This window comes from Schistocerca gregaria, chromosome 7 (assembly GCF_023897955.1).
Source record: "Schistocerca gregaria isolate iqSchGreg1 chromosome 7, iqSchGreg1.2, whole genome shotgun sequence".
NCBI classification, from domain to species: domain Eukaryota; kingdom Metazoa; phylum Arthropoda; class Insecta; order Orthoptera; family Acrididae; genus Schistocerca; species Schistocerca gregaria.
In genome coordinates this window covers 108,523,242-108,536,021 of record NC_064926.1, presented here as the reverse complement: position 1 = coordinate 108,536,021, position 12,780 = coordinate 108,523,242, and the positions used below count along the sequence as shown (strand labels likewise).

The following is a 12,780-nucleotide window of genomic DNA, read 5'->3' as shown; positions in this document are numbered from 1 at the left end:
TTCATTGGCTTCCCACGAGTACGTAATGCACAGCGTGGCTGTTGCTAGGAAACGGCCTTAGATGCCGTTTGCTAATATCTGCTTTCTTTTGCGTCAATGTGGAAATTATCCTATTACTAAATACAGTTGTGCTGGTTACAGTTCAAACTGGATACGACGGAAGAGCGCGGGATGCGTTTCCTACGCCACATCTGGCATTGCGCCTTAAATATTGTAAGACTGACATAATTCCGTCCTACCGAAAAAAGAAACAGATTTCGCAGTCAGGTTCTTGAGATAATGCTAGAGACGGAAGTCTCTGGGGCTGTTGTCTCACACGTCAGATTGGCCGAGCGGTCTAAGGCGCCAGATTTAAGCTCTGGTTCCCGAAAGGGAGCGTGGGTTCGAACCCCACATCTGACAATGCATTTTAATCATTCAGAAACTAACCTACTCCATTCATGTTGTAGAACAAGTAAATTACGCAGAAACACGCCATGGAGGTTTTGCTAGGGAAGACAGTGGCAGCAGTGCTGGCGTCTCACGTCCCATAGGCTGAGCAGTCAAAAAGAAATAGCGGAACATACTTTTCCTGTGTCGAGTTTTAGCTCTTCTCACGGACGTTTCCGTGGTCGTTGTGTTGTGGCTCTGGGCTCGAAGCGACAGGCGAAAATGAGTCAACAGTGACACGTACGTGGATCAATGAATGGCAGGGCCTTAATAAAGATAGATGAAACGGCGGTTGGGGTAGTGGAGTCCTGAAGCGGCCGTATTGCGCGGGCAATAAGCTCACCAAGTTAGACTGTTATTATGCTAATAACGAGGGGGCTGTGGGTTCGATCCCACCAAGGGCTATTCCATTTTGTTTCCCTAAAAGGCAAATCCCAAGTGATCTGTACAAGGACTAAGGCGTCCGCCCGTCTGGCGACGTTCTCGCCAACTTGTATGCCACGCCAAAGACACGGGTCCATGCCCGATCACCGAAATTCGACAGCGTTGGGCGTGGTTAGTACTCAGGTGGGTGACCAGCTAGGAAGTCCGCGAGCTATTGGTTTCTTCAGTTTTGCCTTTTTCCTTAGTTTTTGAGTCTGCTGCGCGGAAATCCTGCGGTCCAGCACGCTGACACCTCTCTTGCTTCTCGGTACGCACAGGGGCGAACCTGCGGCCACTGTCAAATGAAAGAGTCCGTTGTGTGTTTGTCGATTTGGCGTCTCCCAGTCGTTTCTAGCGCCAGTCCTCTACATATACGGCCATTTGCAAGCGTCAGCTTTCGCGTCAGCCGAGCAAAGTCGAGACAAGTCGACACATGAGGACACACGATGCTGTGAATCGTAATCCGCACTAGCCTTCGCGGAGCGAGACGAGGGGTGGAGGAAAACCATTCGTACCACAACTGTTCGGAAATTCGAAGATCAAGTAGCGTTGAACACACTCTCCTGAGTAAAGGAGACAACTTCCGTGTGGTGTCCGGGTTTCGAACCCGGATCAGCTACTTGGGAAGCAACCACGCTGACCGACACACCACCACTGCCTTCCCCTACAAGCTGTTTGCGCCGTGATGTGTCGCCTTCCCTCCTGGCGCCAGAGGACGAAGGCTATCTCGCTGTAGGCGCTCAACGCCGAGTGGAAGGCGAACACATCTGAACCCGTTTTCCTGGTGCTGCTAGGGCGATATACTGTGACTAGGCGCAGAACTGACTTCCACTGAAGAAATCTGCCCTTTAATGCACATCAGGGCCAACACGAAATTTCTAATATGAAGTACTCACTGACGATCCAAAGACGTTTCAGTACGTATGCGTCGGTACCGCCGGGGCAGTGCCTAAGTATTGTAAAGTGAAGGTGACAGTTCGATCCTCACACGAAGTATTTCATTGGCTTCCCACGAGTACGTAATGCACAGCGTGGCTGTTGCTAGGAAACGGCCTTAGATGCCGTTTGCTAATATCTGCTTTCTTTTGCGTCAATGTGGAAATTATCCTATTACTAAATACAGTTGTGCTGGTTACAGTTCAAACTGGATACGACGGAAGAGCGCGGGATGCGTTTCCTACGCCACATCTGGCATTGCGCCTTAAATATTGTAAGACTGACATAATTCCGTCCTACCGAAAAAAGAAACAGATTTCGCAGTCAGGTTCTTGAGATAATGCTAGAGACGGAAGTCTCTGGGGCTGTTGTCTCACACGTCAGATTGGCCGAGCGGTCTAAGGCGCCAGATTTAAGCTCTGGTTCCCGAAAGGGAGCGTGGGTTCGAACCCCACATCTGACAATGCATTTTAATCATTCAGAAACTAACCTACTCCATTCATGTTGTAGAACAAGTAAATTACGCAGAAACACGCCATGGAGGTTTTGCTAGGGAAGACAGTGGCAGCAGTGCTGGCGTCTCACGTCCCATAGGCTGAGCAGTCAAAAAGAAATAGCGGAACATACTTTTCCTGTGTCGAGTTTTAGCTCTTCTCACGGACGTTTCCGTGGTCGTTGTGTTGTGGCTCTGGGCTCGAAGCGACAGGCGAAAATGAGTCAACAGTGACACGTACGTGGATCAATGAATGGCAGGGCCTTAATAAAGATAGATGAAACGGCGGTTGGGGTAGTGGAGTCCTGAAGCGGCCGTATTGCGCGGGCAATAAGCTCACCAAGTTAGACTGTTATTATGCTAATAACGAGGGGGCTGTGGGTTCGATCCCACCAAGGGCTATTCCATTTTGTTTCCCTAAAAGGCAAATCCCAAGTGATCTGTACAAGGACTAAGGCGTCCGCCCGTCTGGCGACGTTCTCGCCAACTTGTATGCCACGCCAAAGACACGGGTCCATGCCCGATCACCGAAATTCGACAGCGTTGGGCGTGGTTAGTACTCAGGTGGGTGACCAGCTAGGAAGTCCGCGAGCTATTGGTTTCTTCAGTTTTGCCTTTTTCCTTAGTTTTTGAGTCTGCTGCGCGGAAATCCTGCGGTCCAGCACGCTGACACCTCTCTTGCTTCTCGGTACGCACAGGGGCGAACCTGCGGCCACTGTCAAATGAAAGAGTCCGTTGTGTGTTTGTCGATTTGGCGTCTCCCAGTCGTTTCTAGCGCCAGTCCTCTACATATACGGCCATTTGCAAGCGTCAGCTTTCGCGTCAGCCGAGCAAAGTCGAGACAAGTCGACACATGAGGACACACGATGCTGTGAATCGTAATCCGCACTAGCCTTCGCGGAGCGAGACGAGGGGTGGAGGAAAACCATTCGTACCACAACTGTTCGGAAATTCGAAGATCAAGTAGCGTTGAACACACTCTCCTGAGTAAAGGAGACAACTTCCGTGTGGTGTCCGGGTTTCGAACCCGGATCAGCTACTTGGGAAGCAACCACGCTGACCGACACACCACCACTGCCTTCCCCTACAAGCTGTTTGCGCCGTGATGTGTCGCCTTCCCTCCTGGCGCCAGAGGACGAAGGCTATCTCGCTGTAGGCGCTCAACGCCGAGTGGAAGGCGAACACATCTGAACCCGTTTTCCTGGTGCTGCTAGGGCGATATACTGTGACTAGGCGCAGAACTGACTTCCACTGAAGAAATCTGCCCTTTAATGCACATCAGGACCAACACGAAATTTCTAATATGAAGTACTCACTGACGATCCAAAGACGTTTCAGTACGTATGCGTCGGTACCGCCGGGGCAGTGCCTAAGTATTGTAAAGTGAAGGTGACAGTTCGATCCTCACACGAAGTATTTCATTGGCTTCCCACGAGTACCTAATGCACAGCGTGGCTGTTGCTAGGAAACGGCCTTAGATGCCGTTTGCTAATATCTGCTTTCTTTTGCGTCAATGTGGAAATTATCCTATTACTAAATACAGTTGTGCTGGTTACAGTTCAAACTGGATACGACGGAAGAGCGCGGGATGCGTTTCCTACGCCACATCTGGCATTGCGCCTTAAATATTGTAAGACTGACATAATTCCGTCCTACCGAAAAAAAGAAACAGATTTCGCAGTCAGGTTCTTGAGATAATGCTAGAGACGGAAGTCACTGGGGCTGTTGTCTCACACGTCAGATTGGCCGAGCGGTCTAAGGCGCCAGCTTTAAGCTCTGGTTCCCGAAAGGGAGCGTGGGTTCGAACCCCACATCTGACAATGCATTTTAATCATTCAGAAACTAACCTACTCCATTCATGTTGTAGAACAAGTAAATTACGCAGAAACACGCCATGGAGGTTTTGCTAGGGAAGACAGTGGCAGCAGTGCTGGCGTCTCACGTCCCATAGGCTGAGCAGTCAAAAAGAAATAGCGGAACATACTTTTCCTGTGTCGAGTTTTAGCTCTTCTCACGGACGTTTCCGTGGTCGTTGTGTTGTGGCTCTGGGCTCGAAGCGACAGGCGAAAATGAGTCAACAGTGACACGTACGTGGATCAATGAATGGCAGGGCCTTAATAAAGATAGATGAAACGGCGGTTGGGGTAGTGGAGTCCTGAAGCGGCCGTATTGCGCGGGCAATAAGCTCACCAAGTTAGACTGTTATTATGCTAATAACGAGGGGGCTGTGGGTTCGATCCCACCAAGGGCTATTCCATTTTGTTTCCCTAAAAGGCAAATCCCAAGTGATCTGTACAAGGACTAAGGCGTCCGCCCGTCTGGCGACGTTCTCGCCAACTTGTATGCCACGCCAAAGACACGGGTCCATGCCCGATCACCGAAATTCGACAGCGTTGGGCGTGGTTAGTACTCAGGTGGGTGACCAGCTAGGAAGTCCGCGAGCTATTGGTTTCTTCAGTTTTGCCTTTTTCCTTAGTTTTTGAGTCTGCTGCGCGGAAATCCTGCGGTCCAGCACGCTGACACCTCTCTTGCTTCTCGGTACGCACAGGGGCGAACCTGCGGCCACTGTCAAATGAAAGAGTCCGTTGTGTGTTTGTCGATTTGGCGTCTCCCAGTCGTTTCTAGCGCCAGTCCTCTACATATACGGCCATTTGCAAGCGTCAGCTTTCGCGTCAGCCGAGCAAAGTCGAGACAAGTCGACACATGAGGACACACGATGCTGTGAATCGTAATCCGCACTAGCCTTCGCGGAGCGAGACGAGGGGTGGAGGAAAACCATTCGTACCACAACTGTTCGGAAATTCGAAGATCAAGTAGCGTTGAACACACTCTCCTGAGTAAAGGAGACAACTTCCGTGTGGTGTCCGGGTTTCGAACCCGGATCAGCTACTTGGGAAGCAACCACGCTGACCGACACACCACCACTGCCTTCCCCTACAAGCTGTTTGCGCCGTGATGTGTCGCCTTCCCTCCTGGCGCCAGAGGACGAAGGCTATCTCGCTGTAGGCGCTCAACGCCGAGTGGAAGGCGAACACATCTGAACCCGTTTTCCTGGTGCTGCTAGGGCGATATACTGTGACTAGGCGCAGAACTGACTTCCACTGAAGAAATCTGCCCTTTAATGCACATCAGGGCCAACACGAAATTTCTAATATGAAGTACTCACTGACGATCCAAAGACGTTTCAGTACGTATGCGTCGGTACCGCCGGGGCAGTGCCTAAGTATTGTAAAGTGAAGGTGACAGTTCGATCCTCACACGAAGTATTTCATTGGCTTCCCACGAGTACGTAATGCACAGCGTGGCTGTTGCTAGGAAACGGCCTTAGATGCCGTTTGCTAATATCTGCTTTCTTTTGCGTCAATGTGGAAATTATCCTATTACTAAATACAGTTGTGCTGGTTACAGTTCAAACTGGATACGACGGAAGAGCGCGGGATGCGTTTCCTACGCCACATCTGGCATTGCGCCTTAAATATTGTAAGACTGACATAATTCCGTCCTACCGAAAAAAGAAACAGATTTCGCAGTCAGGTTCTTGAGATAATGCTAGAGACGGAAGTCACTGGGGCTGTTGTCTCACACGTCAGATTGGCCGAGCGGTCTAAGGCGCCAGATTTAAGCTCTGGTTCCCGAAAGGGAGCGTGGGTTCGAACCCCACATCTGACAATGCATTTTAATCATTCAGAAACTAACCTACTCCATTCATGTTGTAGAACAAGTAAATTACGCAGAAACACGCCATGGAGGTTTTGCTAGGGAAGACAGTGGCAGCAGTGCTGGCGTCTCACGTCCCATAGGCTGAGCAGTCAAAAAGAAATAGCGGAACATACTTTTCCTGTGTCGAGTTTTAGCTCTTCTCACGGACGTTTCCGTGGTCGTTGTGTTGTGGCTCTGGGCTCGAAGCGACAGGCGAAAATGAGTCAACAGTGACACGTACGTGGATCAATGAATGGCAGGGCCTTAATAAAGATAGATGAAACGGCGGTTGGGGTAGTGGAGTCCTGAAGCGGCCGTATTGCGCGGGCAATAAGCTCACCAAGTTAGACTGTTATTATGCTAATAACGAGGGGGCTGTGGGTTCGATCCCACCAAGGGCTATTCCATTTTGTTTCCCTAAAAGGCAAATCCCAAGTGATCTGTACAAGGACTAAGGCGTCCGCCCGTCTGGCGACGTTCTCGCCAACTTGTATGCCACGCCAAAGACACGGGTCCATGCCCGATCACCGAAATTCGACAGCGTTGGGCGTGGTTAGTACTCAGGTGGGTGACCAGCTAGGAAGTCCGCGAGCTATTGGTTTCTTCAGTTTTGCCTTTTTCCTTAGTTTTTGAGTCTGCTGCGCGGAAATCCTGCGGTCCAGCACGCTGACACCTCTCTTGCTTCTCGGTACGCACAGGGGCGAACCTGCGGCCACTGTCAAATGAAAGAGTCCGTTGTGTGTTTGTCGATTTGGCGTCTCCCAGTCGTTTCTAGCGCCAGTCCTCTACATATACGGCCATTTGCAAGCGTCAGCTTTCGCGTCAGCCGAGCAAAGTCGAGACAAGTCGACACATGAGGATACACGATGCTGTGAATCGTAATCCGCACTAGCCTTCGCGGAGCGAGACGAGGGGTGGAGGAAAACCATTCGTACCACAACTGTTCGGAAATTCGAAGATCAAGTAGCGTTGAACACACTCTCCTGAGTAAAGGAGACAACTTCCGTGTGGTGTCCGGGTTTCGAACCCGGATCAGCTACTTGGGAAGCAACCACGCTGACCGACACACCACCACAGCCTTCCCCTACAAGCTGTTTGCGCCGTGATGTGTCGCCTTCCCTCCTGGCGCCAGAGGACGAAGGCTATCTCGCTGTAGGCGCTCAACGCCGAGTGGAAGGCGAACACATCTGAACCCGTTTTCCTGGTGCTGCTAGGGCGATATACTGTGACTAGGCGCAGAACTGACTTCCACTGAAGAAATCTGCCCTTTAATGCACATCAGGACCAACACGAAATTTCTAATATGAAGTACTCACTGACGATCCAAAGACGTTTCAGTACGTATGCGTCGGTACCGCCGGGGCAGTGCCTAAGTATTGTAAAGTGAAGGTGACAGTTCGATCCTCACACGAAGTATTTCATTGGCTTCCCACGAGTACCTAATGCACAGCGTGGCTGTTGCTAGGAAACGGCCTTAGATGCCGTTTGCTAATATCTGCTTTCTTTTGCGTCAATGTGGAAATTATCCTATTACTAAATACAGTTGTGCTGGTTACAGTTCAAACTGGATACGACGGAAGAGCGCGGGATGCGTTTCCTACGCCACATCTGGCATTGCGCCTTAAATATTGTAAGACTGACATAATTCCGTCCTACCGAAAAAAAGAAACAGATTTCGCAGTCAGGTTCTTGAGATAATGCTAGAGACGGAAGTCACTGGGGCTGTTGTCTCACACGTCAGATTGGCCGAGCGGTCTAAGGCGCCAGATTTAAGCTCTGGTTCCCGAAAGGGAGCGTGGGTTCGAACCCCACATCTGACAATGCATTTTAATCATTCAGAAACTAACCTACTCCATTCATGTTGTAGAACAAGTAAATTACGCAGAAACACGCCATGGAGGTTTTGCTAGGGAAGACAGTGGCAGCAGTGCTGGCGTCTCACGTCCCATAGGCTGAGCAGTCAAAAAGAAATAGCGGAACATACTTTTCCTGTGTCGAGTTTTAGCTCTTCTCACGGACGTTTCCGTGGTCGTTGCGTTGTGGCTCTGGGCTCGAAGCGACAGGCGAAAATGAGTCAACAGTGACACGTACGTGGTTCAATGAATGGCAGGGCCTTAATAAAGATAGATGAAACGGCGGTTGGGGTAGTGGAGTCCTGAAGCGGCCGTATTGCGCGGGCAATAAGCTCACCAAGTTAGACTGTTATTATGCTAATAACGAGGGGGCTGTGGGTTCGATCCCACCAAGGGCTATTCCATTTTGTTTCCCTAAAAGGCAAATCCCAAGTGATCTGTACAAGGACTAAGGCGTCCGCCCGTCTGGCGACGTTCTCGCCAACTTGTATGCCACGCCAAAGACACGGGTCCATGCCCGATCACCGAAATTCGACAGCGTTGGGCGTGGTTAGTACTCAGGTGGGTGACCAGCTAGGAAGTCCGCGAGCTATTGGTTTCTTCAGTTTTGCCTTTTTCCTTAGTTTTTGAGTCTGCTGCGCGGAAATCCTGCGGTCCAGCACGCTGACACCTCTCTTGCTTCTCGGTACGCACAGGGGCGAACCTGCGGCCACTGTCAAATGAAAGAGTCCGTTGTGTGTTTGTCGATTTGGCGTCTCCCAGTCGTTTCTAGCGCCAGTCCTCTACATATACGGCCATTTGCAAGCGTCAGCTTTCGCGTCAGGCGAGCAAAGTCGAGACAAGTCGACACATGAGGATACACGATGCTGTGAATCGTAATCCGCACTAGCCTTCGCGGAGCGAGACGAGGGGTGGAGGAAAACCATTCGTACCACAACTGTTCGGAAATTCGAAGATCAAGTAGCGTTGAACACACTCTCCTGAGTAAAGGAGACAACTTCCGTGTGGTGTCCGGGTTTCGAACCCGGATCAGCTACTTGGGAAGCAACCACGCTGACCGACACACCACCACTGCCTTCCCCTACAAGCTGTTTGCGCCGTGATGTGTCGCCTTCCCTCCTGGCGCCAGAGGACGAAGGCTATCTCGCTGTAGGCGCTCAACGCCGAGTGGAAGGCGAACACATCTGAACCCGTTTTCCTGGTGCTGCTAGGGCGATATACTGTGACTAGGCGCAGAACTGACTTCCACTGAAGAAATCTGCCCTTTAATGCACATCAGGACCAACACGAAATTTCTAATATGAAGTACTCACTGACGATCCAAAGACGTTTCAGTACGTATGCGTCGGTACCGCCGGGGCAGTGCCTAAGTATTGTAAAGTGAAGGTGACAGTTCGATCCTCACACGAAGTATTTCATTGGCTTCCCACGAGTACCTAATGCACAGCGTGGCTGTTGCTAGGAAACGGCCTTAGATGCCGTTTGCTAATATCTGCTTTCTTTTGCGTCAATGTGGAAATTATCCTATTACTAAATACAGTTGTGCTGGTTACAGTTCAAACTGGATACGACGGAAGAGCGCGGGATGCGTTTCCTACGCCACATCTGGCATTGCGCCTTAAATATTGTAAGACTGACATAATTCCGTCCTACCGAAAAAAGAAACAGATTTCGCAGTCAGGTTCTTGAGATAATGCTAGAGACGGAAGTCACTGGGGCTGTTGTCTCACACGTCAGATTGGCCGAGCGGTCTAAGGCGCCAGATTTAAGCTCTGGTTCCCGAAAGGGAGCGTGGGTTCGAACCCCACATCTGACAATGCATTTTAATCATTCAGAAACTAACCTACTCCATTCATGTTGTAGAACAAGTAAATTACGCAGAAACACGCCATGGAGGTTTTGCTAGGGAAGACAGTGGCAGCAGTGCTGGCGTCTCACGTCCCATAGGCTGAGCAGTCAAAAAGAAATAGCGGAACATACTTTTCCTGTGTCGAGTTTTAGCTCTTCTCACGGACGTTTCCGTGGTCGTTGTGTTGTGGCTCTGGGCTCGAAGCGACAGGCGAAAATGAGTCAACAGTGACACGTACGTGGTTCAATGAATGGCAGGGCCTTAATAAAGATAGATGAAACGGCGGTTGGGGTAGTGGAGTCCTGAAGCGGCCGTATTGCGCGGGCAATAAGCTCACCAAGTTAGACTGTTATTATGCTAATAACGAGGGGGCTGTGGGTTCGATCCCACCAAGGGCTATTCCATTTTGTTTCCCTAAAAGGCAAATCCCAAGTGATCTGTACAAGGACTAAGGCGTCCGCCCGTCTGGCGACGTTCTCGCCAACTTGTATGCCACGCCAAAGACACGGGTCCATGCCCGATCACCGAAATTCGACAGCGTTGGGCGTGGTTAGTACTCAGGTGGGTGACCAGCTAGGAAGTCCGCGAGCTATTGGTTTCTTCAGTTTTGCCTTTTTCCTTAGTTTTTGAGTCTGCTGCGCGGAAATCCTGCGGTCCAGCACGCTGACACCTCTCTTGCTTCTCGGTACGCACAGGGGCGAACCTGCGGCCACTGTCAAATGAAAGAGTCCGTTGTGTGTTTGTCGATTTGGCGTCTCCCAGTCGTTTCTAGCGCCAGTCCTCTACATATACGGCCATTTGCAAGCGTCAGCTTTCGCGTCAGCCGAGCAAAGTCGAGACAAGTCGACACATGAGGACACACGATGCTGTGAATCGTAATCCGCACTAGCCTTCGCGGAGCGAGACGAGGGGTGGAGGAAAACCATTCGTACCACAACTGTTCGGAAATTCGAAGATCAAGTAGCGTTGAACACACTCTCCTGAGTAAAGGAGACAACTTCCGTGTGGTGTCCGGGTTTCGAACCCGGATCAGCTACTTGGGAAGCAACCACGCTGACCGACACACCACCACTGCCTTCCCCTACAAGCTGTTTGCGCCGTGATGTGTCGCCTTCCCTCCTGGCGCCAGAGGACGAAGGCTATCTCGCTGTAGGCGCTCAACGCCGAGTGGAAGGCGAACACATCTGAACCCGTTTTCCTGGTGCTGCTAGGGCGATATACTGTGACTAGGCGCAGAACTGACTTCCACTGAAGAAATCTGCCCTTTAATGCACATCAGGACCAACACGAAATTTCTAATATGAAGTACTCACTGACGATCCAAAGACGTTTCAGTACGTATGCGTCGGTACCGCCGGGGCAGTGCCTAAGTATTGTAAAGTGAAGGTGACAGTTCGATCCTCACACGAAGTATTTCATTGGCTTCCCACGAGTACGTAATGCACAGCGTGGCTGTTGCTAGGAAACGGCCTTAGATGCCGTTTGCTAATATCTGCTTTCTTTTGCGTCAATGTGGAAATTATCCTATTACTAAATACAGTTGTGCTGGTTACAGTTCAAACTGGATACGACGGAAGAGCGCGGGATGCGTTTCCTACGCCACATCTGGCATTGCGCCTTAAATATTGTAAGACTGACATAATTCCGTCCTACCGAAAAAAGAAACAGATTTCGCAGTCAGGTTCTTGAGATAATGCTAGAGACGGAAGTCACTGGGGCTGTTGTCTCACACGTCAGATTGGCCGAGCGGTCTAAGGCGCCAGATTTAAGCTCTGGTTCCCGAAAGGGAGCGTGGGTTCGAACCCCACATCTGACAATGCATTTTAATCATTCAGAAACTAACCTACTCCATTCATGTTGTAGAACAAGTAAATTACGCAGAAACACGCCATGGAGGTTTTGCTAGGGAAGACAGTGGCAGCAGTGCTGGCGTCTCACGTCCCATAGGCTGAGCAGTCAAAAAGAAATAGCGGAACATACTTTTCCTGTGTCGAGTTTTAGCTCTTCTCACGGACGTTTCCGTGGTCGTTGTGTTGTGGCTCTGGGCTCGAAGCGACAGGCGAAAATGAGTCAACAGTGACACGTACGTGGTTCAATGAATGGCAGGGCCTTAATAAAGATAGATGAAACGGCGGTTGGGGTAGTGGAGTCCTGAAGCGGCCGTATTGCGCGGGCAATAAGCTCACCAAGTTAGACTGTTATTATGCTAATAACGAGGGGGCTGTGGGTTCGATCCCACCAAGGGCTATTCCATTTTGTTTCCCTAAAAGGCAAATCCCAAGTGATCTGTACAAGGACTAAGGCGTCCGCCCGTCTGGCGACGTTCTCGCCAACTTGTATGCCACGCCAAAGACACGGGTCCATGCCCGATCACCGAAATTCGACAGCGTTGGGCGTGGTTAGTACTCAGGTGGGTGACCAGCTAGGAAGTCCGCGAGCTATTGGTTTCTTCAGTTTTGCCTTTTTCCTTAGTTTTTGAGTCTGCTGCGCGGAAATCCTGCGGTCCAGCACGCTGACACCTCTCTTGCTTCTCGGTACGCACAGGGGCGAACCTGCGGCCACTGTCAAATGAAAGAGTCCGTTGTGTGTTTGTCGATTTGGCGTCTCCCAGTCGTTTCTAGCGCCAGTCCTCTACATATACGGCCATTTGCAAGCGTCAGCTTTCGCGTCAGCCGAGCAAAGTCGAGACAAGTCGACACATGAGGACACACGATGCTGTGAATCGTAATCCGCACTAGCCTTCGCGGAGCGAGACGAGGGGTGGAGGAAAACCATTCGTACCACAACTGTTCGGAAATTCGAAGATCAAGTAGCGTTGAACACACTCTCCTGAGTAAAGGAGACAACTTCCGTGTGGTGTCTCGGGTTTCGAACCCGGATCAGCTACTTGGGAAGCAACCACGCTGACCGACACACCACCACTGCCTTCCCCTACAAGCTGTTTGCGCCGTGATGTGTCGCCTTCCCTCCTGGCGCCAGAGGACGAAGGCTATCTCGCTGTAGGCGCTCAACGCCGAGTGGAAGGCGAACACATCTGAACCCGTTTTCCTGGTGCTGCTAGGGCGATATACTGTGACTAGGCGCAGAACTGACTTCCA

The 12,780-nt window shown here is 50.8% G+C and overlaps 7 non-coding genes across 7 annotated transcripts; all 7 read left to right on the top strand.

The window, feature by feature from the left end:
• The first annotated feature begins 318 nt into the window (after positions 1 to 318).
• Positions 319 to 402, top strand: Trnal-uaa (transfer RNA leucine (anticodon UAA)). Its single transcript has one exon. It is a non-coding gene; the product is annotated as a tRNA-Leu (tRNA).
• Positions 403 to 2,167: 1,765 nt separating this feature from the next.
• Trnal-uaa (transfer RNA leucine (anticodon UAA)) lies at positions 2,168 to 2,251 on the top strand. Its single transcript has one exon. It is a non-coding gene; the product is annotated as a tRNA-Leu (tRNA).
• Positions 2,252 to 4,017: 1,766 nt separating this feature from the next.
• Trnal-uaa (transfer RNA leucine (anticodon UAA)) lies at positions 4,018 to 4,101 on the top strand. The gene has a single exon. It is a non-coding gene; the product is annotated as a tRNA-Leu (tRNA).
• A 1,765-nt stretch (positions 4,102 to 5,866) lies between these two features.
• Trnal-uaa (transfer RNA leucine (anticodon UAA)) lies at positions 5,867 to 5,950 on the top strand. The gene has a single exon. It is a non-coding gene; the product is annotated as a tRNA-Leu (tRNA).
• A 1,766-nt stretch (positions 5,951 to 7,716) lies between these two features.
• Trnal-uaa (transfer RNA leucine (anticodon UAA)) lies at positions 7,717 to 7,800 on the top strand. The gene has a single exon. It is a non-coding gene; the product is annotated as a tRNA-Leu (tRNA).
• A 1,765-nt stretch (positions 7,801 to 9,565) lies between these two features.
• On the top strand, positions 9,566 to 9,649 carry Trnal-uaa (transfer RNA leucine (anticodon UAA)). Its single transcript has one exon. It is a non-coding gene; the product is annotated as a tRNA-Leu (tRNA).
• Positions 9,650 to 11,414: 1,765 nt separating this feature from the next.
• On the top strand, positions 11,415 to 11,498 carry Trnal-uaa (transfer RNA leucine (anticodon UAA)). The gene has a single exon. It is a non-coding gene; the product is annotated as a tRNA-Leu (tRNA).
• Positions 11,499 to 12,780: the final 1,282 nt, after the last annotated feature.